Source organism: Ursus arctos, unplaced genomic scaffold (assembly GCF_023065955.2).
Source record: "Ursus arctos isolate Adak ecotype North America unplaced genomic scaffold, UrsArc2.0 scaffold_11, whole genome shotgun sequence".
Classification (NCBI taxonomy): Eukaryota; Metazoa; Chordata; class Mammalia; order Carnivora; family Ursidae; genus Ursus; species Ursus arctos.
Window position 1 is genome coordinate 51,566,522 of NW_026622775.1, and position 26,867 is coordinate 51,593,388.

A 26,867-nucleotide genomic window follows, 5' to 3' on the forward strand; every position below is an offset into this window, starting at 1 on the left:
ATACTGCAGAAAGTTAAAGGCTTTGCAAATTGAGCCTCCACCCTGGGTAGGATTTCCCTTAACTCATTTCTGGGGGATCTGGGGGAAGTACATAGCATCCTCATCTCTAAGAGAATCAAGTAAATAAGGATAGAAATCCCGACTTCAATCATTTCAATCTTGTCAAAGAGCCAATAAAAGAACCTGGTATTTTTTGGTTTAAACCACAGATATTTCTTAAACCACAGCACTGAATTAATAGTATGTCAAAATTTACTTTTCACTTAAGCATCTCAACTGCAGGATACATCCAACTGTGTACATAAGTGGTTTGGACTAGATTAGATTTACCCTGAGGACCCCGCCAAGTCAGAAAGCTGTGATTTTGACAAGATGGATAGAATGAAATTGGAGATCAGGAATTCGATGTGAGAAAATACTAAGAAACACACACATATATACATAATTACTCTCCAAAGTCACTGATGAGATACCAACTGGTGAGGATAGGTGGGGACAAGATCCCCAGAAGACAGCACAGAGTTTTCCCTTAGTAGCAGTTATTGATTCTGAAAGACAGGCTGAAAGGCTGAGGCCAACTCTCAGGGTTGAGGAGACAAACATGGACTTAAGGGCACCCAGTAGAGGGTGTGTCCTGGTGAATACTCCACACTTTAAATTGGTACCAGTGAAGTATTAGATACTAGAAGAGTCATGAATGGGATACCCCTTAAAAAGCCCACTGATTTAGTCACCTCAAACCCTGATGGATTTAAGACAATCTCTGCTTGATTGCCAGAGACCCCAAAATGAATTTCAAAGTATTAAGATATAAAGTCTTGGTGATCTGTGCTGTCATTGAAACACCCATACACAGGTGGTGAGTGTATAAATTGGTACAACCACTTTAGAAAACTGTTTTTGCATTATCAACCAACTAGGAACAGTTGCAACCAACCATCTTAGGACCCAGTTATTCTATTCAGGCTGTATAACCACCAGAAATATGAACCAGAAGGGCTTCAAAATATGTGCACCAAAAGACATACATGGAGGTTCAAGACAACATTTTTCACAAGTCCAGACTTGAAATAATTCCAGTGTCTGACATTAGAATGCATGAATGAATTGTGGTGTATTCATACCATGGAACATTAATCAGCAATGGAAAGGTGCTAACTACTCTTCACCCCAAAACTTGGATGAATCTCAGAGATATGTTGTATGAAGAAAAGCCAGGCACAAAATAATACAGAATATGTGTAGGAAAAATGACTTCTTGATGTTAGACCTCAGCACAATGCACATATTTGGGGAGGAGGAACAGACTAGCAATTAGGAAAAACATTAGAAATGTTTCTGGGGGTGCTGGTAATAATCTTTTTTTTTTTTCAAACATATAAATAGCTCTTATACCAAGTAATCTAAACATGAGTAATCTGGATATAAAAAATAGGTAAAGGAGATAATAAATGGCCAATCAGGAAATTGAAGCAGATCATTTTAATAATGCAGAGAAATGAGGTTGAAAAACAAGAGAGATTCTTCTTTACATCTCATGAGATTGGCAGAGATTTGAAAGACTGCAAATAGAGGGTGGTGGAGCCAGAAGACCATGAAACCTTTTACAAGTCAGAGAGCATTTATAGAGAAGGAGAAAATGTTCCTAGCAGCAGGCCTGGCACATAGAATGTGCCCAATGGTAACTAATAATACCTCAGACTTTCCATACTCGGGACCCTGAAAACCTCTGTGTCTGACTGCTGAGTCCATTAGCACCCATTTGGGCCTCCACCCATCTGCTCTCCACGCCCTCGGATCTAATCATGACCCTCTCCTACAGGACTGCTGCTCCCACCTGGAGGGCCACATCCTTCCCTCAGCTCCAGCTTCTCCTACCACCAAGCTCTCCACAGCTGTCACCCGCCTTCCCTTTTCTAGCAGGTTGAACTCCCTCTGGCCCCAGCACCTTTGTACACACATATCCCTTAGTTGTCTCCTGTGCTGCCACCCTGCCACCAGTTCTCCATTCATTTGTCACTTCCTCCTGATCCAACCTTCCTGACTCTGTGATGGGTCACTCTTCTAACACAATGTCACAGAACAGTAAGGACAGTATCATGAATTTACCCTTTAACTCCATGACTACTATAAATTTACATAGGTTCTGGAGATTTGCATTCCATATGGAACCATAACGTCCATGTTATGCCCACTGTGACTGTATTACCAAGTATCTCCTCAATCCTTGGCTAAAGCTGTTGAAAGACTAAACTTGGCCAGGTTTCTGGGTCTCCCTTAAAAACTGAGTGACTTTGGGCAACCTGCTTATACTCTCTGAGCATCTGTAAGCAGGCAGATGGTTAGATTAAGGAAGATCAAGTTTACACAGGACCTGAGCACCAGAGATCCTGGCCTCATAGCTCAAATCCCTCCACTCCCCACCTATACATAAACTACCCCTCACTGAGACATCCAGGAAGGGGATTCTATATACGACTTCAGATCAGCACCTCTGGGAGCTTTGTCACACACAGAGATTCGTCTCCTGTTTTCTGACCCGCAGGATAGGACAGAACAAGAACTGCCTATTTGTATTTTTAGGTGACTTAGGACAAGGCTCATTAAGGACTGGTAACCATAAGAACAGCATGTCTTTTAAAAGAAGAGACTGCCTTGCAGGATGCGATTTTCGGCCCTGCAGGGAGCAGGAGCTCAGGAGACCACAGCTGGTACCACTCTCCAGCCGCCTCTCCCCATCCCCACATCGTCCCAACTCCCTGCTTACCTGGGGCAGGAGACTCTGGACTTGTCTGTGAGGCCCGTCTGTGAGGCTTGCCGCTAACACAGGTCTCACTGCGGGGTGCCTGAAGCCACTGCGCATATCAGAGTGTGACCACTGCATATATGCCACTTGGAGGGTGGAGCTATCAGGACCCCGCCCACCAGGCTGGTGGCTCCTCCCTCGCAGAGGTAAGGCAGAGCCGGGCTACCCATGAGGAAGTTCGAATTTGATGTTTGGTGGGGAGGGATCTCCTGTGATTCAATCAGATCAGGTGGAGAGGGCTTAATACGCATAATCTCACTTGTGCCTTTGCAGTCCTCCCTAATCCCATTTTTGCTGATGAGGAGACTGAAACCTGAAAGGCTAAATGAGGCCAGTTCATTCCCTCCCCAGGGATGTAGCTTAGGTCCCGAGTGACACCCTGTCCTCGCAGTTTGTCCCGTCCAGCACTATGCAGCACAAGGATTGTGGAGCGTTCTGCAGGCAGGAGGTTTCAGGTCTGCAGCTCCTGAGAACCCTCAGAGGCTGAGCCTGGGCCATGGACGCTCATGTCGCCGAAACTGCCTTTTTCTTAAGTGGAGCCAAGGTGAGAAACCCAGGCCCATTAGTCCCTCTGTCCGTAATTCCTTAACGTTGTTGGAGTCAACAACCAAGTCCTTCTTTTGCCACATGCGCATGCCTATTCCGAGGCCAGCACTTCCACTCAGCACTTCCCACTCGGCGCTCAGCCCCACTGCGTCTTTCAGAGCTGCCTGGGGGAGGAACTCCTGAAGGTCATGGGTCTTCGCTGGGTGGTGGGTGACTGGCCCTCACCTGAAGTAGATGGAATCTTAGGGCCTTCATCCACACAGTGACTGTGGTTCCCCATAGTGGACCATCAGGCAAAGGCAGGGAAAGAACCTGCTCCAGAAATACCGGGTGCTGGAGGAGGCTCAGCCTGTGGCCTGAAATAAATGACATGTGTCCTTGCTCAACTAAATACGTTTCTTCATCTCACATAACCCTCACGGCGATTATGGTTCCCAATTCAGAGATGGGAAAATTGAGGACCTGAGAGGTTAAGAGATGGAGAGGGGTTATAGCACGGGTAAATCTTACTCAGAATCCAAAAGTACCGCTACCACGTATCCTGCCGCCCACTCCCACCCACAGGGGCAATGAAGAGCCCTTCCGGTGGAGCCCCCTGGGGGCACTTCTTTCCTAAGGAGCGTAAGCATGAGGTTACAGCCTGTACCCTCCCCCTGCCTCCTGCTTCCAGAGACCTGTGTCCTTTCTTTTCTTTTCCTTTTTTCAAAGATTTTATTTATTTGAAAGAGAGAGAAAGAGCACACGCAGGGGGAGGGGCAGAGGGAGAGGGAGAAGCAGGCTCCCCACTGAGCAGGGAGCCTGATGCGGGGCTCCAGGCGGGGTTCCATCCCAGGACTTTGGGACCATTTCTTGAGCTGAAGGCAGATATTCAACCAACTGAGCCACGCAGTTGCCCCTGACCTATGTCCTTTCTTAACACTCACTCCATCACTACCCATACAAGCATTCCACATTTGACTATATCTCTCATGTATGGAAAATTAAAAGAAAGTGCTTTTAAAATAATTTTGTAGGGAAAATAGATCATTTTCTTCATGTGAACACAGGATTCTGTACATTAGAAATCAGCAGGAATTCATTGCTTGTGGTTTAACAGTATTATGCTGGTAACCCAGGAAAATGATTAAATCAGTCACTTAAAATGAAACATACTGTTATTGGTGAATACTGATATATCGTAGACAACCAAATATATTTTATGTTTTGTACTAGAAAAACAAATAACAGGACTCGGGTGGCCTGGCTGACTCAGTTGGTGGAGCATGCAACACTTGATCTCAGGGTTGTGGGTTCAAGCCCCACCTTGGGTGTAGAGACTACTTAAAAATAAAATCTCTAAAAAAATAATCATTAACAGGCCTGTATTTCAGTAATTTTAAAAAAAGGTCCTCCCCACAATATACTTGGATGACTCCTAAATGATATGTATAGATAAACCAAGCATAGCAGTAAAAATCAGTAGCCACCAAGCAGCCATAGTGACAAGAAGTAACACTTCATATTTTGCCAGGATGCGTGCATATTAAAATAGTTTATCATGTATATTGATGTGAGCACCTGGGTGGGAGAGATTGGGAGTAGAGAATGAAGATAAAGGGGAAAACTAAAAGTTAAGAGATCAGCCTTCCATGAATTACATTATATAATGAGCTGTCAAGGTCCCCCCCAAAACCAACCAAATAAAAATAAACAAGCAAGAAAATTAAATGAGTATCAGTAACTTCCCCCTGAGCAGCAAAAACTATGGAAATGATATCCTATACATACAGAGTAGTAAGTTAGTTTGTTAACCTCATATCTTTAAAAAAATTTTTTTCATTTACCATGGATTGAAGTATGCATATTTTAAAAATCAAATGATATAGAAATGTATTAGATCAAAACACTATTGTGTCATCTTCTCCAGTGTTAGCTCCTGTTACTGTTTCATGTATCTTCATCATTTTTTTTTACTTATATTATTTTTTTTTTAGTAAACTCTAAACCCAAAGTGCGGATGGAATTCACAATTTCAAGATCAAGAGTCCCATGCTCCTCTGTCTGAGCCAGCCAGGCCCCCTATTTTTTGTTTTTATACATTAAAATATGTAGCTATATTTCTATATTATATATGTTTTATACATATTTCTATTTTATATTTCTATATTATTTCTATATTATACATATAGAAATATATATATGTATATATGAGATGGGATGACCTTATATACATTATTTCATGGGTTTGCTTTCTTTTTTTTTTTACAACTTAACTTAGGCTTATCCTTTTTATGTTTATTTTTTATAGAGATATAATTGGTATATCATTGTACTCGTTTTAGGTGTACAATGTAATTTGATATATTTATATATTGCAAAGTGATTACCACAGTAACTTTTAGTCAACATCCATCAGTACACACAGTTACAAATGTGTGTGTGTGAAATGAGAACTTTTAAGATTTACTGCTTTAGTAACCTTCAAATATACAATACAGCTAACTATTGTCATCATACTGTATATTACATTCCCAGGACTTATTTATCCTATAACTGGAAGTTTGTACCTTTTGATCACATTTATCTGTTTTGCCCATTCCCTCCCTCCCACCTCTGACAACTGCCAATCTATTCTCTGTATGTAGAGGGTTTTTGTTTTTTGTTTTGTTTTGCTTTGCTTAGATTCCACAAATAAGTGAGATCATACAGTATTTGTCTTTGCCCAACATATTTCATTTTTTATTTATTTGACAGAGAGAGAGAGCACAATTGGGGGGCGGGAGGGGTAGAGGGATAGGGAGAAGCAGGCTCCCCCGCTGAGCAGGGAGCTGATGTGGGGCTCTATCCCAGGACCCTGGGATCATGACCTGAGCCAAAGGCAGACGCTTAACCTACTGAGCCACCCAGGTGCCCCCGTCTGACATATTTCATTAAGCATAACACCCTCAAAATCTATCCATATTGTTGCAAATGGCAGGATTTCCTTCCTCTTTTTTTGGCTGAATATTTCATTGTGTGTGTGTGTATTTATATGTATATATGTGTGTGTGTGTGTATATATATATATATATATATATACACACACACACACATATCACATTTTCTTTATCCATTTACCTGTTGATGGACAATTAGGTTGTTTCCATGTGTTGGCTATTGTAAATCATGCTACAATGAAAGTGGGAGTGCAGACATCTCCTCAAGATTGTGATTTCATTTCTTTCAGTTAAATAAATACCCAGAAGTATAATTACTAGATCACATGGAAGATCTATTTTTAATTTGGGGAGGAACCTCCATAGTGTTTTCCATGGTGGCTGCAGCAATTTACATGCCCACCAGTAGTGCACATGGTTCTCTTTACTGCACATCCTCACCAACATTTGTTACCTCTTGTCTTTTTGATAACCATGCTAACAAGTGTGAGGTAATACCTCATTGTGGTTTATTTGGTGTATTTTTAAAGATTTATTTATTTATTTGAGAGTGGGGAGGGGGGAGGGAGGAGAGGGAGAGAAAGTCTTAAGCAGACTCTGCACCGAGTGTGGAGCCTATCTCAGGGCTCAATCTCACCACCCTAAGATCTCGATCTGAGCGGAAACCAAGAGTTGGACACTAACCAACTGAGCTACCCAGGTGCCCCCATCTCATTGTGGTTTCAATTTGCATTTCCCTGATGATTACTGATGTTGAGCATTTTTTCATGTACCTGTTGGCCATTTGTATATCTTCTTCGAAAAATGTCTATTCTGTTCCTCTGCCCATTTTTTAAATCAGATTGAGTTGTGTGACTTCATTATGTATTTTAGATATTAACCCTTATCAGATACATGATTTGCAAATGTTTTCTCTCATTCAGAAGCTTTTTTTTAGTTTGATGTAGTCCCACTTGTTTATTTTTGCTTTTGTAAAGTATTAAATATTATGCATGCTTATTTATGGCACTCATGCATACCTGGCATAGCCAAAAACTATTTCATGGAAATTTTCTAAATTACTACCAATTTTGCACACCAACAGAATATTCAAAACGATAAGCAAGAAATGGAAAACCGGGGCACCTGGGTGGCACAGCGGTTAAGCGTCTGCCTTCGGCTCAGGGCATGATCCTGGCGTTATGGGATCGAGCCCCACATCAGGCTCCTCCACTATAAGCCTGCTTCTTCCTCTCCCACTCCCCCTGCTTGTGTTCCCTCTCTCGCTGGCTGTCTCTATCTCTAAAAAAAAAAAAAAAAAAAAAGGAAAACCAACCATTTTAGGTATTATGGAAACCAACTTGTTACTTGTCATTAAGGCAGAAATCTCAGCATGAACACAGAAGAAATAAGAAGGCATATGGCATATTGTTTTCAAGAAGATCTAGCAATGCACAGGTATTATATATGCCACAAGGCTAATTCCTAATATCCTGTCTTTTACAATTGTCTTTGAAAAGAAAGTACTTCCCATGTTAAAGGAAAGATTGGGATTTTTTCACTCCTCCTAAAATATTTTTTGTTTTGTCTTTGTTGTTTTTTAAGATTTTATTTATTTATTTGTCAGAGGGAGAGAGAGAGAGTACAAGCAGAGGGAGGGGCCGTCAGAGGCAGAAGCAGCCTTCCCGCTGAGCAAGGAGCCTAGTGCTGGACTCGATCCCAGGACCCTGGCATCCCAATATTTTTCACTTTGGATGATTTCCACCCACAGAAATGTTACAGGGGGAGTCTAGTGAGCATAGTATATTCTTCATTTAGATGGGCCTGCTTTTTTTTTGCCCCATTTTTTAATCACTCTGTTTATACAGAGCTTTATTTTTCTTTCGTGAACCACTAGAGAGGATAAATGCTTCAATAGATATCATCACGTGCTCCTGCCTAACCACAATGCAGTTACCATATGAGGAAATTTAGCCTTGATGCAATATATTATAATTGAATATAGAGTCCCTGTTCACATTTCCTGAGTTGTCCCAATAATGCTCTGTATAGATTTTTTTTTCCTGATCCAGGATCCTATATAGGATCACAAGTTGTATTTAGTTGCCCTTTTTTTCTCCTTTAATTGAGAAGAGTTCTTCAGCCTTTCTTTATCTTCTGTAACATTGACATTTTTAAAGAATTCAAGCTACTTATTTTGCAAACTGTCCCGCAATTAGAACTGTCTAATGAAATCTTCTTTAGATGCAGGGTAAGCATTTTAGGCAGGAATACTAAATATGTGATGTCAGTTCTCCTCAGTGCATCATCTGGAGTTTACATATTACTCCCAAGAATTATGTTTTTATATGGGTTTATGAATGCAGTTTGTTGGTTTTTTTTTTTTTTCCTCACATGGTAAATACATTCTTCTTTGGATCAATAAGATCTACACTGGAGATGGGACGTGGCAGTGATTGGCAGAGAAGTGATGATTTTACTGTTTCTTTGCTGTAAAGACAGCTGAGAGCTCAGTCAACCCTTATAGTAAAGAGGAGGGAGTGTCAGACTAATAAGCCATACCAGGAAGAAAAAATCAATTAGCAAGGTCTGCAATGTACCATGATTTGGGTGTGTAAGATTTGTATATTCATAATTAACTCATTACTTAACAAATACCACAAATAGGGGCTCCTGCTCAGTTGGTCGAGCATGTGAGTCTTGATCTCAGGTCACGAGTTTGAGCTCCGCATTGGCCATAGAGATCATTCGAAATCAAAACAAATACCACAAATATTTATCGAGCAATTACTAGTAACCAGGCACCATCATAAGAGCTAAAATACAAGACTGAAAAGCAGCAATTCTCCACTGCCTTGGCTCCAACCATTCACATTCTGTCCTGCCTCAGGGTCTTTGAAAATATTTTCCCTCAAACATGAAAAAAATGTCACTTGATTTACCACCAACCTCCTCTGCCACATCAGAAAATTATTCATCTCCGCATAATAGTCATGGACCCTCCATTTGACTAATAGCAAATGTAGAAATCCCTGGAAGCATGTTTGAATTCTCTAATTCCTTAACCGCAACCAATCAAGCCAACAGCAAGTCCTGTGGGCATTAGCTTGAAACTGTGTCACTGCCTTCCCACCTCCCTTGCTTAGGGCCCCTGCTTTTATGCCTTCCTTCTCCTTCCCGCCCCTTTTTAAAACCATGGAATTTTAATGGGGGACTGTCCCTATTCATGAGTCCCAGCAAGCAGAAAACTGGTGTAGAGTCACAGTTGATTCTTGTCAATCTCAATGCCAAGAACAGAGTGAATAAGCAAAGAAAAGTAAATAAACACAGACTAGAATTCAAGTGACTTTGCTGCCAGATCACTTATGAAATCACTGAAAAAGTGTCAACCAAGTAATAAATCCTGGTGGCAGTTTGCTTTGAGTTGCAGTTTGAAGAGGAGACAAAGATATCAATTCTTCAAATCACCTATTCTAGGAAATTCAATGTGGAACAATTGTCTAAGTCAATTTCGTCAGGTTTGTTTTTCACTGGGGTATAAATCTGTACAGTAACTCATATTACAGACAATGGGATTAGCCAACCCAACAGGGAGCCCATGACAAGTAAATATATATATTTAGAGAATATATATATATATATATATATATATATATATATATATATATATGGTCATAAAGGGAATATTAGTGGGAATACAAGAGTTAAAGAAGCTTCAGTGAGAGTTCAGAAGTATTTGAGGAGGGGCACCTGGATGGCTCAGTCGGTAGAGCATGGGACTCTTGATCTTGGGGTTGTAAGTTTGAGCCCCATGTTGGGTGTGGAGATTACTTAAAAATAAAATTTAAAAAGGGGCACTTGGGTTTAGCATCCAACTCTTGACCTCGCTCAGGTCTTGATCTCAGGGCTCTGAGTTCAAACCCATGTTGGGCTCCATGCTGAGTGTGGAGTTTATTTAAAAAAAAATAATAATAATAAAATAAAAATTAAGTTAAAGTTTTTTAAAAAAGGATTTGAGGAACATGTTATTTGAAACTGGAGGAAAGTTAATTCTTGTCATACAGCAGAAGAAAACGTGGCTGAACGTGTCCTACAGTTGTGTGGAAAGCAGAACTTGGAAGTGATGAACTTGGATACTTAGCTGAGATTTCCAAGCAATGTATTGAAGGTACAACATGGTTCCTTAAACTGCTTACAGAAAAATGGAGCGGAAAAAAATAAATTGAGGGAGGAAAAAAAGGAACCAGGATTTGATGATTTGGGAGGGCCTCGGCCTATCCCGACTGCAAAAACAGTTACATTAGGCTCTTCACTGCTGAGAGGATGTGCTGGACAGAAGACCAGGGTTGTGGCTGCACACATTTGTGCTGAAGTTATTAGGAGTCACCAGCCCCAGGCAATTCTGAAACCCAGTGAGCAAATTCCTTTCAGTTTCAAGGCTTGAGAGTAATCCTCTGTGGCTGGAGACTCTGCCCTCTGGGTCCATATAGTTTGAACTTTACAGAATTACAGTTAATATATTGTGCTGTGGGGACGCCTGGATAGGTCAGTCCTTTAAGCAACTGCCTTTGGCTCAGGTCATGATCTCAGGGTCCTGGGACCCAGCCCCACATGGGTCTCCCTGCTCAGCAGGGAGTCTGCTTGTCCAGCTCCTTTTGCCTCCCCCTCCCCTGCTCATGCTCTCTCTCTCTCAAAATCATTAAAAAATACATACACTGTGGTAACTTTATATTGTGTTATTTAACTAACCATGGTGAATGAATTTTGTGCTTATCAAAATGAGGCAAAGAAGATCTCTGTATTTTTGCTCTAACTTTACTTCAACCTTACCCCTGGCCTTCATCATCTCACTTCTGTAGCTTCTGGGCTTCTTATCTACAGAAGCCTTGCCCAATTAAGAGATTTTTTTTCCCCCTTTCATTCCAATCTGTTTAGACATTACTCTCAATAACGCTTCTAATGACTCACCAGGATTTCATAATAATAATGCTTTATTATTCTCCCACTGAAGAGCGTTTTAATGCTTATTTTACTTAAAAGGAAATATCTCTGATGTGGGTGAAGTTATTGAATAACTGCTGTCAAATTGAGCCAAAACTGTTATCAAGTTCTATGTCAATCTATTTACAAGTTCTAATTGGAGAGTTTTAATTCTAGCAAATTCTAGCACTCACTATTAATGTGAATTTCACTAATGTCTAATTGGATTCAAAAATTGTGGCAAACGATAGCTTTTCACCTCATATTAATGTATTCTTTCCAGCCACCTTGCAGAGAAGTGGAGCCTTGCAATTATTTTTAGAAAATGGAATAAATGAAAATGTGTGTCACTTCCTGCTCTTGGTTTTTCAGCCTCAGTGTGCCATTTTTATGCTCCCTTTCTAGTTGCAATGACCCAGCACCGAGATATCCCATGTATAATGGAGTTAGGTTGCTGGGTGGAGTAATGGAGGGGTGCCCTGCTGACCCCCACTGCACTTGACAAGAAAAAGTACTAGGTTTGTGTTTAGCAGCTGAAATAACCACTGCAGGCTGTCCTGATCAATGAAGGGGTTCCTCCGACCTCAATAAAAGGGGTTCTCAAAAACTCTCCTGAGCATCTTCCTCACATTGTAGACAAAATTTACAGATATACAAAAGGAAATTCCCCATGAAGATTTTATTTATTTATTTTAGAGACAGAGAGCATGGGGGGGAGTGGCGAGGGACAAGCAGGGCAAGCAGACTCCATGCTGAGAGCAGAGCCAGAAAGGGGGCTCGATTCCACGACCTGAGATTACTACCCAAGCCTAAATCGAGTCCCACGCCCAACGGACTGAGCCACCCGGGCACCCCACGAAATAAAACTCTTTATTACCAAGAATTGTAAACAATACACATATAGGCTTCCAAATACAAAAATTTTCTAAAATGACAGTTTAACATAATGTAATATAACAAAAGTATGTGGTGTTTTGAGGTTATGTATGAACATGGTTTTCAAAAATGAAAGACAAAAGCAAAACAAATAGAATTCTGTAAATACCTTGTATAAACAAAGACAAAATGAAAAATCTATTGTGGTACTTTCTGTACCTTAGAGTATTATAAATTTGCTTAGGCTGTAATCCTAGCCACTAGTTAATAAGATAGGGTCTGTACACACTGGTTTCTGCACACGTGCTCTAAAATTTTCTGGCATTAAATGGGTTTCTCAAAAAACATGAAATGAAATGAAATGAAATGAAATGAAATGAAATGAAATGAAATGAAATAAAATAAATAAAATAAAATAAAATAAATAAAATAAAATGGCTTTTCCAAATCTAACAATTTGGAAAGTAAAAGACCATTTTCTTCAATATATTATAAAGCATAGAATTTACAACTGATTTAATCAACTGGTAAATTTCTAGAAATGGAGAATACATAGGAAAATTATAAATGTTGCAAATGCATTTATGAAAATTTGAAAAGATGTAAGGAAAAGACTTGTAATTAAAACAAAATTTTTTTTATTACATAAACTCTACCCTCAATGTGAGCCTCAAACTCACAACCCCGAGATCAAGTCACATGCTCTCCAGACTGAGCCAGCCAGGCACCCCAAGACCTGTAATTTTTATATGTTTTATTTTGGAATTACAAAAGCACTTTGCATTTGTTTCTTGCACCATTTCTGTGAAGTAGTCCTGCTAAGTGATATGTTATAGTTAGTGAAAGAGAGGCACTATCTCTCAGTGAGATGACTGTCTTCTAGGTGTTAACACAACACATTGCACTGTCTTCACAATTTCCTGTGAATATAGAATCACTAAAAAAAGGTAAAAACCACACACAACCAAAGCCCAAATTACCATATTTCTTGAGATCGTACCATCCCAACAATTAATTATATAGTTAACATTCCAAGTGGCATGCATGAATAACAGAGAGAAAAACATCAACCTGCAAAAGTCTCCAGGTAGTTCTCTTTTCATGAGTTACTATATTGTAAGGTCTGAAGTAGGTCCAATATAGAAATAAGCCCTAAATTAAAAAGAAAAAAAAAAGAAATGAGCCCTAAGTCTTTCTCTAAATATATCAGTGTAAGTATAGATATGAGACCTGTTATTCAAATGAAACCTTCCCCAACTCATAGTCCAGAAAAATGTCAATCCACCTGCACTTTATTAGACCAGACAGAACTGGATTTGCTGACATCCATCTTTTGGGATGGGGGAGTCACTGCATTTCTGGGAAAATATTCCTTACAAACAGCTATGGCCCGTTGACCATTGCCTCTTACTTCCACCTGCCAATAATGCCTGCCAGAAACAACCCTCTGGAGACTCAGGACCACTGCTAAAAAATTAAAGTTGCTGAGATTGTATGAAAAGTTTGTTCTCACCTTTCCAAATATTGCCCTTTTTCTGTCTTCTGAGATAATAAGACTGGGGTGAGCAGTTTCAATATCTAGTGTCAAATTGACCTTAAATAGATCAATTATTTTCTGTAGGTTAAAATACTGTTCAGGAGAACCAATATATTTTTTCTTGAATTTATATGAAAAGAAGGCTGGGGTGTTTTAGGTTTTCATGCCTGTTATAGGTACTTTTTTTCTTTCTTTCTTTCTTTCTTTCTTTAGAGATTATTTATTTGAGAGAGAGAGGGCGGGAGCTCAAGGGAGGGGAGGAGGAGGGGCAGAGGGAGCAGCAGACTTTCCGCTGAGCAGGAGCCCAATGCTGGGCTTGATCCCAGGACCCTGAGATCATGACCTGAGCTGAAGGTAGATTTAGCCGACTGAGCCACCCAGACGCCCCAATTATAGATACTTTCAATACCTGTGAGCAACTCTTGTTCTGACTGTACACACCTTTCTGCTATTTCAAATAAGAGCCTTTTTAGTGTGGTTACATGCTCTGAGAATTTTACTTTGTTCTCATTCAATTTCTCTTGAATGGCTTTCTCTTCAATTGGTAATTTGAAAAGAATTCCTTCTCTTTAAGAAAACTCTTAGACTGTTTTAAAATCATAGTGTAATTCCCCCCTTTGAATTTTTATATTCATTCGAAATTCAAATAAATTTGAGACTAGCATTTCTAACCCCCTTTCAGTGTCTTCAACCTGCTTCTGCGGGGGCTCGATGTATCTTTGGAGCTTTTTCCCGTGGCCAGCGCAGCTTGCTCAATGGGCGTCAGGGGGTGGCCCCTGGAGGAGGAGGAGGCCGGGGGAGACATTGCACTGGGGACATAGCAGCTCCAGGTCCTTCTCACAGAACAGGGCCAGAGCCTGACTGTGCTGCTCACACAGGGCTTTCTCTTCCTGCAGCCTTCTCTTGCTCCTCCTGGCGGGAAGCTGCTTGAGGATACCAGTCATGTGACCTAATGCATGTTCCTCTTCAAGTTCCTGTCGGGACAGTGGTGGAGGCAGACGGGACGGGCGAGGATGTCCTGTAGGTCTTCCCAGCACTGGTGGATGCAGGAGCCACAGAAGTTGTGCCCACAGTCAGTGGTCACTGGGTCTCTCAGGTAATCCAGGCAGGTGGGACAGCTGGCCCCTACCTGGAGCTCGGCCAGGGAGGCTGCAAAGGGCATTTTACAGTCAGGGTTTCTGTGTGGGGAAACTCCCGTAGTAATCTTTGGTCCCCCTGGAAGTAGGAAGAGTGAGAGGCTGATGGCTCCCTCACCCTCTTTCCTGGCAGACAGCATCTAGCAAGCCACAGCCGCTGGTGTAACTACTGCTTCATTCCCTTCAGTCCCAGGGGGAGCTACCATGAGAAGTCACAGCACACAGTAAGCAGAGATGACCCGGCACATCCTCCTCTCGCCTCTGGTGCCCAGCCCAACTGAAGCAGAGCTATGGAATTCTACCGGCTGGGAAAGAACCATAATCCATGTCACCAAGTCCTTCCTACGGGCAAGAAGATACTCTCATTTGAAACTGAAGTTCACCGAACACAAACGCCATCCTCCCAGTACACTCCTTCATCAAGTATAATTGAAATGTTGATGAGGTGGAATTTCCCCCATAGGTATATTCTAGTTAAGAAATGCAGTAGGATGGCCACTGCAGTACACTGAGCTCCACAGAGCGCCGGGGCAAGTGAGAGGCAGATGGGCACGGGGCAACTCTGGGCTTCGCTGAGGAAAATAAACACGGGCAGAGGAGGTCCTAAGAAGCCGAGAGGCAACATGTCATCATATGCATTCTTTTGTGCAAACTTGCAGAGAGGAGCATGAGAACAAGCACCCAGATGCTTCAGTCAGCCTCTCAGAGTTTTCTAAGAGGTGGAAGACCATGTCTGCGAAAAAGAAAGGAAAATTTGAAGATGTGGCAAAAGGAGACAAGGCCCGTTAAGAAAGAGAAATGAAAACTTATATGCTCCCTATAACAGGAGAAACAAAAAAGAAGTTCAAGGATCCCAATGCACTCAAAAGGCCTCCTACCACCTTTTCCTTGTTTGGTTCTGAGTATTGGTCAAAACTCAAAGGAGAACATCCTGCCTTATTAACTGGCAGTGTTGCAAAGAGACCGGGAGAGATGTGGAACAACACTGCTGCAGATGACAAGCAGCCTCATGAAAGGAAGTCCACTCAGCTGAGAGGAAAATGAAAAGGATATCGCTGCACACCCTGCTCAAGGGAAGTCTGATGCAGCAAAAAAGGGAGTCATCCAGGCGGAAAAAAACAAGACAAAGGAAGACCAGGGAAATGAGGAAGACAAAGAAGATGAGGAGGAGGAAGATGAAGATGATGAGGATGAGTAAGTTGGTTCTAGTGCAGTTTTTTTATTGTCTATCAAGCATTTAATCCCCTGTACACAACTCGCTCCTTTTAAAGAAAAAAACTGAAATGTAAGGCTGTGTAAGATTGGTTTGCTATACTGTGTCTTTTTGTATAGTTAACACACTACCAAGTGTCTTTAGATAGCCCTGTCCTGATGGCATTTTCAACAACCACTAACCTTGCCTGGTGCACTGTAGGGGTGGTAAATTCTGAATGCGTCTAAGTAATTACAATTTTTTAATTGAGAAAAAAAAAGAAATGCAGTAGGAAATATAGAAGTACGTATTGATATTATTTGCCTTTTGCTTCAAGCAATTCATGGTATGATCAAACAGTAACAACAATAAAAGTAACAGCCACAATTAAAAATAACTCAGATGGCCAACAAATGGGTGAATGGTTCAAAAATTGTGGTATATCCTCAAAATGGAATAGTATTGATCAATGAAAAGGAATGACCTATTAATTGTCACACACAGAGGATTTCTGATTATGCTGAGTGAGACCCTCCATCTGGACCCTCCTCTTCCCTCCAAAACAGTATATATTGTATTATTTTATATGAATTGTAGAAAATGCAAGCTAATCTATGGTAGTACAAGTGGGCGGTTGTTTGGGGATGGGTGGAGTGGTTGTATAGTGTTTGCTCTCTCAAATAAATAATCCTTAAAAATTTTTTTAAATTGCCTGATGTGACAAGAAAACCATGCAAATATGAAAACACTGACTGAATATGTGATTAAAATAAAGAATTAATTAATTTTGTATGTGTGTAAAGACGATGATGATGATGTAATTTTTTTTAAAAAGACAGTTCCTGTCCTTTAAAGATAAAGCTCAAATATATACATGTGAAGTGACATATGGGGAATGCTGTCTAGAATTTGTTTAATATAATTTGGAGGAAAAGGAGGAAAGAGGATGGGATATAGATGACAGAAGATCACCCAAGAGTTGGCAATTATTGAAACTAAATGATGGGTACATGGGGGTTCATTTACTAATCCATGTATTTTTTTTTAAAAGATTTTTTTTTAATTTATTTATTCGACAGAGACAGAGACAGCCAGCGAGAGAGGGAACACAAGCAGGGGGAGTGGGAAAGGAAGAAGCAGGCTCATAGCAGAGGAGCCTGATGTGGGGCTCGATCCCACAACGCCGGGATCACGCCCTGAGCCGAAGGCAGATGCCCAACCGCTGTGCCATGCAGGCGCCCCTAATCCATGTATTTTTGAATATGTTTGAAATTTTTTGTTCTAACTCTTCCACTGAGAATGTGGATAGAATACAGAAAACTACCGATGGAATGCACTGGAGAGCAAACAAGTCTGTCAGGACCTGAGAGGCCAAAATCCTACAGCAAAAGTAGCCCATATTGGCCTTCTCTCAAGGAATGAGGGCACTGTCTGCATGGGGAGTAGGTTTCTATTTTTATACATAATGTGTATACGTAGTATGTAAAACATTCTCATCTGTGCATCCCCTCTCTATTCACTCACTACCTTCAGTTGTTCCCTCTCCTCTTGTATCAAATTCTGTCTCTGCTACAACATCCTATCAGCATACAAATGAGGGGTCATTGCTCCCATCCCCAAATGAAATCCTCTCTAGATTTCACTCCTCCCAGTCCCATCTCATTCCTCTGGTCTTTGACAATAAAACTCCTTGTGTGGGGTGCCTGAGTGGCTCAGTTGGTTAAGTGTCTAACTCTTGACCTCACCTCAGGTCTTGATCTCACAGTCATGAGTCTGAGCCCCATGTTGGGGTCCACACCCAGCGTGGAGCCTACTAAAAAAAAAAAAAAAAAAAAAAAAAAAAAAAAACCTTGTGAAAGTTTTCTCTATTTTCCATTTCTCTATTGAACCCACTAGAAAGTAGAAAGCAATTTTACCTAGTCCCAATTCCATGAATACCCCTTTTTAAAAATTGACCAATGATATCTACTTGGCTCAAATCAATTGTCATTTTCTGTCCTTAACACACTTGATCTATCAGCACCATTTGACATAGCTGGTGACTGTCTTCCTGAAACTCTTTCTTGTCCTGGTTTTCAGACCACCAACTGTCTTTCCTTTCTGGCCATTTCTTCGGGTTTCTTTTGCTAGAGACACCTAATCACTACCTCTCAAGTATACAACAACTAGGGTCGTCAGATTTAGCAAATGAAAATGCAGGACAAACTGTTACATTAGAAATATTGCATAGGATATACTTATCCTAAAAAGTCATTTGTTATTTTACCTCTAGCTTGGATCTCTTCCCTAGCTTTAGATCCATGTACCCAACCATTCCTTGACTCACTCATCACTCCACTCACACATCAAATAGGCATTGCCACCTTAAATCCGTTCAACAGAGCTCCTGGTATTCCTATGCAACCCATCTCCTGATGCAGCCTTCCTTTCTGTTAATGCTTCCTCCATTTTAGCAGTTACTCAGGCTAAACACATTTATGCTATCCGTGATCCTTCTTTTATGTCCCAGGATCACCAAGTCATGTGGACTTTCTTGCCAAAATGGACCCAGAAGTCACCCACTTCTCATCACTCGCATAACCACCCACATGCTCTGAGCCACCATCATCATTTCTTGCCCGAATTATTGAAGTAACTTCTTACGATTCCCCTGCTTCTTCCATTTTTCCTTTCTTTTCTTTCTTTTTTTTTTTTTAAGATTTTTTATTTATTTACTTGAGAGAGAGAGAGCATGAGCAAGGGCAGAGGCAGAAGGAGAGGGAGAAGCAGACTCCCCTCTGAGCAGGGAGCCTGACCCGGGGCTTGGTCTCAGGACCCTGGGATCATGACCTAAGCTGAAGGCAGACAACCGACTGAGCCACCCACGCGCCCCTTCCATTTTTCTATTTTCCATCTATTTTCAACACAGTAGCTGATGCTCCTGGTAAACTATTAATGGATCATGTCATCCCTCTGCTCCAAACCCTCCAGTAGTTTTCCACTTGACTCAGGAAAGTTGACCTGTGGGACCCAACATGTATTCTCCCTCCCCATTTTTGTCTTCACCTCCTAAATTCTCTATCTCTGGTTCTCTCTGCTCCTACATTCTGGCCTCCTTGCCATTCCCTGAACATTTCCCATGCATTCTTATCAAATACTTAATTCACTGATTAAGTATTTGATAGTTCACTACTATATGGTACCTACTTAGGAGATAAAATGATCTAGGAAGTAGGACTATTATTGTCTCTGTTGTAAAGAAGAGAAAACAAGATTCTAGGTGGTTATAATTTTCCCACGGTCTCACAACATGATTGAAATACTGTAAAGTAATAAAAAGGATGTTTACATAATAATACATTTTTCTCTATAGCTATCTTCAGGTACAGTATTTAGCAACAAGGAAAAGAGCCCAAAGTGGGGGAGTCACCATTCAGGAGCAGCTCACACTACCCCCCCTTCCTCATATCCCCCTCACTCCTAGCCCAGTCTAGCAGGGGACACAGAGATGTGGGGTCGTGGCCACACCCACAGATGGAATAACCCTTCCCTGCTTTTCCAGAACTGCATCCCGTCTGGATCAGACCAAAGTATCTACCCTGCAAGCCAAGTGGTTTTTTAAAGGTCAGTCTAGTCCATATCTCCCCAAACCCTCAATATGCACATAAAGCCTCCCAGATCCCCCTGATTAGGTCGCTTCAATCATCAGAGGCTGTCAGAGCCGAGTTCCTTCCTTCCTAGAAAGAATGCAGCGGAATGAGGCATTTCTATCTGAGTCTTCGGATGACGTCTGGATCCCCGTGACCCCAGCTCCCACCCAGGGTGAGGCTGAGTCGGGTCTGGCCTATGAGGTCCCAGCACAGCATTTCTGGTCCATGGAGGAGGAATCCCAGAACCCGCGGAGGGTGGGGGCCCGGGGACCTGCACTCCCTGTTCCTCAGGTGACTGAGGTACGCTCCGCTGCACCCTGAGACTGTGGTGAAGTGCCCTTGCCAGGACACCCCACTTCCAGCCCTGCGGCTGGCACAGTCCTCCCCGCTGGCATCTGTGCAGGGCCGGAAACCTTCCCGAGGCCCTGCTCCCCTGTGGCCGCCGTGCTCACCTGGCAGGTTCTCCTCCAGTTTCAGCTCTGCTCACGAAGAGCGACTCTTACATCTTTGTGACCCGCCCCGGTGCTGCCGCGCGACAACCCGCCCAGGATGGAGGACCCCTCACTTCCCTGCAGCGCTGACCTGTTTTCTCTTGCTCGTGAGAAGAACCAACCTCCAGTCACTGTAAAGGTTGGAGTCCGTCCAATTCCCCTTCAAAATGCTGTAGGGAGTGTCCTTTCCTGGGGCATTGGTAGGGGGTCGGAGGAAGGAGGGAAGCCCTGGCAGGAATGGAAAAGGAGGGGTATAACCCGATTTGTTTGGGGAATATATACCAGTTTTGTACTGGGGGAAGCACGGCGTGTGGTTTTCAAAAACATTCAGATGTGTTGAGATGGGGTAATCTCAAACAAAAACTACTCCTTTTAGTTGACACCTGACTGGTAACCGCGGAGTAGTTGACCTTCAGGCCCGTGCTTTGCTTCCATCTTCTTAATAGACCCAAGTCATCCCTTTATCCGCCCATTCATTTGGCCCTCTATGAACTGCTGCTTTGCTTAATCATTACAATTCTAGAACATGGAGACAATAGCCAGTGTGGAAACCAGACATCTGACCATCCCGGGAGAAGAAAAGCAATGCAGATTTTGCCCTGTTTCTGTGTGGATCACCATTCATTCAGGAGCCAGGATAAGGCTTTTCTTTTCACCTGGAACCCGAATCCGGCCCTTCAGAACTGTGCACTGAATGGCTCTACCACCATCTGCTGGAAAGCTTGAACAATCACACCGACATACAGTTCTTAAAACATCACATACATCAAAAACAACGTGGGATATTCAGTCCTCTAGTGGCCACTGCAGCAGGTGCCCAAGATCGTAGAGCTGTGAAGCTTCCAGCCCTCGGTCTTTCCTGGAAGTGGCCTGGGCACATTTAGGTATATGTGCATTCCTTCTTTTAAACCACCAAGGAGAGCACGAGCGTTCTGTAACTTCCCCCCGCCTCTTTTGTTCACTTAACATACGGTCTTAAAAATGTTCCCGTACTGGGGCACCTGGGTGGCTCACTTGGTTAAGCCTCCTACGACTCTTGATTTCGCCTCAGGTCATGATGTCAGGGTCCTGGAATCGATCCCCAAGTCAGGCTCCCTGCTCAGCTGGGGGAGTCCACTAGTCCCTCTCCCTCTGCCCACCCACCAATCCCCAGTTCTTCACATGTGTGCTCTCTCTCTATCTCTCTCAAATAAATACATAAATAAATCAAAAAAAAAAAAAAAGAAACTTTCCCATATCAGTACTGATATTTCACTCTTTTGAGTCGACTTTGAGCAAAAGCCTAAATGAAAAATGTATTCATAGTTTTTTGGAGAAAGGATATCCTTCCTGCTAGATCCGTATTTCTTCTACTCTTTTTCTACCTTTTCGTTTTCAAGTAAAAACCACCATGTACTGGACACTTTACTATATTAGGGACCCTGTGCTCTATGCTTTACTCAGACATACCATGGAAGCTTCACAAGAATTCTGTACTGTAGAAAGAACTGTGTCTCATAAACAAAAGGGGAAAGGGAGACTCAATATGGCCACTTGGGGCCACAGGGATGCACCTCACTTCTCTGTGCTGCCACCACAGTCTCTGTCTTTCAAAATGCTTACAAATCTGTAACTTTTTTTTACCCCTTGACCTGGCAATTCCTGATTTGAGAATACTTTCCCCAAAGAAAGTCAAAGAAGAAGAAAATCATGATTGATAAGATTTCCATGCAAGCAGTATTTATCAAATGGAAGGAAAGATTAGAAATAAGCCACAGACAGGAGAAACAGAGTGAGCTTGAGCCTTGGTGTTGGGACAGGGAAACTACAGGGACCCCATGAAAAATTGTCTTTTTTGCTCCTTTTCCTGCTTCAGTTTTTGCTAGGACCCACACCCCAGGCCTTACACGCACCTTAGAGAACAGATAGTGTATGTCCTTCTTGTAAAGGTGAAGGACTTAATGATTCTGTGGCATCTTCTAGCACAAGAGATAACATCTAAGGGGTGGCCCAGCAGGGCCGTCATGAATGTTTTCCCAGACCCCTGACTCATCGAGACCGCAGGCTCCAGGGCATAAGTGATTTATAGAGGGCACCTAAACAATTGTTTTGGTTCCTGGGTTACTGAGAGGACGCGTGCACCAGACCACTGCCCTCAATAAAAACCCCAGGTTCCAAGCAAAAAATGACTCTCTCTTTCCAAGTCTCTCGGAAACTCTGTCGGTATCTACACTCTATGTCTTTTTTTTTTTTTTTTTAAGATTTTATTTATATATTTGAGAGAGAGGGAGCATGGCAAAGGGAGAGGGAGAAGAAGACTCCCCTCTGAGCAAGAAGCCCAATGCGGGACTTGATCCCAGGACCCGGGGATCATGACCTGAGCCGAAGGCAGACGCTCAACCAGCTGAGCCCCCCTCTATGTCTTTCATAAACTCTGCTCTCACTTCCTCTCTGCTTGCCTTTGATTTCTCGCCTGTGTGAAGCTAAGGATCCTCTTGGCTGGTCCTACCAGACAGCCTTCCGGCTCCTCGGACCCAGACAGCCTGCATCTATGTGATCTTGACTCTGTTAGTTACCAACCAGGTGTCTCAGGAGAAGTTACTTAATTTCTCTGAACCTCAGTTTCCTCTTTCACCAACTAAATGTAAGACAAAAGTCGCAGTGATGTTCACAACAAAAGAGCGTATATATTACTCTGGTAATCGGTGCAATATAGTTACAGCGTAAATGGTATCAGCATTAGATCAGTGTCCCACAACAAGCAAATAGGTTAGGAAAGTAGATTATAAACAAACTCAAAAGCATAAAGAGAACTTAGCAATTATGGACCCCAAAATCATACTTCCTTTTTTTTTTTAAGTATGTTATCCTTTATAGACTGATGGAAGTGCCTAGAACTTAGGCATATTTTTACTCAATCCACAGACATGACATGATGTAAACACTTTTCTGATACTCTGATTTTGAGAAGAGTGCAAGCGAATATAGGAAGGAGATTGTTCTATGTAATTTAAAAAGATTTCTTCATTAGTTTTTTGTAGAAGGTAATTTACATACAATACGAAAGGGTGTCATTGTTTTTAAGTGGCTGTCTCTGAGCCTGTTCCAACTCACTATTTCACTTAATTCCACCAATCCGTCTCTCTAAGTGCAGACACATTTTTCTACACTCTCCTTTTTTTTAAATTTCAAACCTACAGAAAAATTAAAAGAATAGTGCAATTAATACCAATATACCTATCCCAGATCGTCCAATGAACATGTTTGCCGCATTGCTTTATTTCTCTCTATATAACTATTGCATCTGTTAATTTGTTTTGCTAAAGCAAAGGGGCTGAGGGAGAGAGTGAGAATCTTAAGCAGACTCCATGCCCAGCGCCGAGCTGGACACGGGGCTTGAGCTCATGACCCTGAGATCATGACCTGAGCTGAAATCAAGGGTCAGACACTTAACAGACTGAGCCATCCAGGCGCCTCCTTTTCTCATGACTTTTATGAAGACTCAGGCCAGTTGTCCTGTTGAGTGTTCCACATTCCAGATTAGCCTAGTTGTTGCCTCATGATTAGATTCAGGGTTGAACAGAATATAACATAGCTTGTGTGGTATTCTTGCCACTTCATCTCACTAGTGGACACATAAGGTCAGTTTGATCACTTGGTTCAAGTGGTGTCTGCAAATGTCTCCATGATGAAGGTCCCTTTCCCTTCGTAATTAAAGGTAGTTTGTGGAGTGGATACCCTGTTCCCTAATAAAGTTTCCTCAAAGGCTTTAACCAGTGATGATTCTTGCTTGGATCAGTGATCACACTGTGCACAGCAAAATGGTTGTCCTCTAATTTCTGTGCCTCTACATTTACTTGCCGGCATTCTTCTCTAAAGAAGAGTTTTACCTCCCTCCCCCTACCTCTTTAAAGTCACCCTTTGGACTCATGAATTCTTTTTCTATCTAATGTGTTATAATCCATTACTTTTCTTCCTGAAGCTCAAAGTCTTTCACATTTGGCCAGTGGAGCCCCTTTACACTGCCTTCTGTGTCCTTATAACGAGTCCTCACTAGCCTTTGACAACGGTCTTGCTCTGCCACAAGAGATTTCAGTCTCATTTGCCCTCACCTGATACCCATCTAGAATTAGCTGTTTCTCCATGACACCGTGACTCCTTTGATTGGTGAAGGACATTTAAAAATCAAGAGCCAGAGGAGTAAACTGCCCAGTGTGAGGCTCGAACTCATGATCCCAATATCAAGAGTTGCACTCTCTACTGACTAAGCCAGCCAGGAGCCCTGGGAGTAAACCCTTTTAAATGTTTGATGTAGGGGCATCTGGGTGGCACAGTGGTTAAGCATCTGCCTTCGGCTCAGGGCGTGATCCCGGCGTTCTGGGATCGAGCCCCACATCAGGCTCCTCTGCTATGAGCCTGCTTCTTCCTCTCCCGCTCCCCCTGCTTGTGTTCCCTCTCTCGCTGGCTGTCTCTATCTCTGTCGAATAAATAAATAAAATCTTTTTTAAAAAATGTTTGATGTAAAGCCTTTGAGGGTGTACATTTTAAGATCTATGAGGAAAGAAAGAAAGAAAGAAAGAAAGAACGAACTCTGAAGGATCTGAGATTTCACCTTATTTTTGAGCTAACAAGTTAGCTTGCCCCTCTTTCATGGATGCCCACAGAAGACACATCACCTTGGATCAGACACAAAGAACATTCTTACTCATGCTAAGCTTTACATTAGCACTGGTGCTCCTTAGCCCCTTATTCCCCCATCCCATGGGGCGGACCTAGATGAATGATGTCCACACAGTGAATTTGCATGCAGTCAAGGAACCTCAAGTTCAACCTCAAGAAACCTCCCAGTCTTCTCTAATAGGCTGCAAGCAAACATGCCCAAACTTTGCCCTACAGGAAAGCATCATCTTTATTATACTGTACAGCAATCATACCTCCCTCTCTGAAGGGTGATTCTATATCTATCTTCCTAAGCACTTTCTCCTGCACACACCCTTGAAAAGATAGTCCAGAACCAAAAAGCAGTCAGTGCCTCTGCTCACAAGATGTGCAGAAACCCAAGAGATGCCCAGAGAATTATCTCCTAACATTAAGCAGACCAAGAAGAAGCAGTAAAACAGGAATTAAGATTCTTCTGTTGGCTTGGACACCTGGATCTTTGATGAAAGTATTAAGAACAATCTGGGGGTGCCTGGGTGGCTCAGTCAGTTAAGCTTCTGACTTGATTTCAGCTCAGGTCGTGATCTCAGGGTCATGAGATCAAGCCCTGAGTCAGGCTTGGTGCTGGGGGTAGAGCCTGCTTAAGATTCTCTCTCTCACTCAGGGTGCCTGGGTGGCTCAGTTGGTTGAGTGCCCAGCTCTTGATTTTGGATCAGGTGGTAATCTCGGGATTGTGGGATAGGGCCCCGTGGGCTCCACACTCAGCAGGGAATCTGCTTGGGACTCTCTCTCACCCTCTCCCTTTGCCCCTCCTCCCTCTAAAAAAAATCCTAGTGGAGTGGGGGAGGAAGGTGTGAAGAAAATACAATGTGGATCTTCAAGCAGTGGTCCGCGGCACTGATTCTCAATGTGTGCTCTCTGGAACAACACCATCAGGACCACAAAGGAATTTATTAAAAATATAAATTCTTGAGCCCCACCTCAAACCTAATGAATCAGAAAATCAGAGGGTATGGGTGGTGGAGCACAGGAATTGTGATGTCTAAATGGGGTGTCTCTAGGGGCGCCTAGGTGTCTTAGTTGTTAAGCGTCTGCCTTCGGTTTGGGGCGTGATCCCAGAGTCCTGGGATCAAGCCCCACATCAGGCTCCGTGCTCCGCTGGGAGCCTGCTTCTTCCTCTCCCACTCCCCCTGGCTGTCTCTGCTCCCTCTCTCACTGGCTGTCTCTCTCACTGTCAAATAAATAAATAAATAAATCTTTATAAATAAATAAATAAATAAATAAATAAATAAATAAATAAATAGGGTATCTCTCCCAGTCAGGTGAGGGCCCCCTGATGCGGGGCCATGATCAGGTGGATGCTGGTGGTGGGAGGTGAAAGAATCCATCTGAGGCAGAACAAAGGAGAGGTTGATTGAATACACCGCTAGGGAGCTGTGGGCAGGACAGCAGAGGAGAGGCTGTCTGTTAAGAGGCACTGGGTGGGGCTGTTTTTAAAGGGGGAAGATGAACAGGTAAGGGAAAGAATGGAATCTTCCTTTTTTTGGTAACTCCCCAGTTGTAAGTAGCCCATTGGTCACTTAGGGCCTATGGCTATTTTGAGGTGGGTCACCTGATGGCCTGTGGGTTGCTGTGGGCTCTTTCTGCAGTCCATCACCGAAGCCAGTTGGCCTGAAAGTGGCCTCTACAGAAATCAGCCTGTGTTATTAAAAGCCTATCAGGTGATTCGGGTGCATCCTGAAGTGCAAGAATCTTTCATCCAGAAATTGCATTTGAAGGAAGCTAGAATCCGTCACCCCAAAATATATCTCTTTGACATAAAAGTTATTTTGAGCTGAGGGCAATTAAAAGCCACAAACCCAGAAAGGCTCCTTTTCTCTGCCTAAAGACGGTATGCAAATTCTTTTACTGGGGACCGATGCTTATCAGCTCCAAGAGGACACTAGAGGAATCTGCAAACAAGCTCTACTCCACTAATTCCCTTCCATATATTTGACTTCCCACATTTTGCAACCCTAGGAAACCTAAAACTACTTTCTTTTGTCCTCTTGTTTCTCTACACATGTCTTCTTCTTTGTTGAAGATACTGCGTCAGTTGGAATTTAAGCCACCATGCTTACTTTTCCTTTAGGGTTTTCCAGC

At 42.4% G+C, this 26,867-nt stretch overlaps 1 pseudogene; it reads left to right on the top strand.

The window, feature by feature from the left end:
* Positions 1-15,320: 15,320 nt before the first annotated feature.
* LOC113255508 (high mobility group protein B1-like) lies at positions 15,321-15,973 on the top strand (annotated as a pseudogene).
* Positions 15,974-26,867: the final 10,894 nt, after the last annotated feature.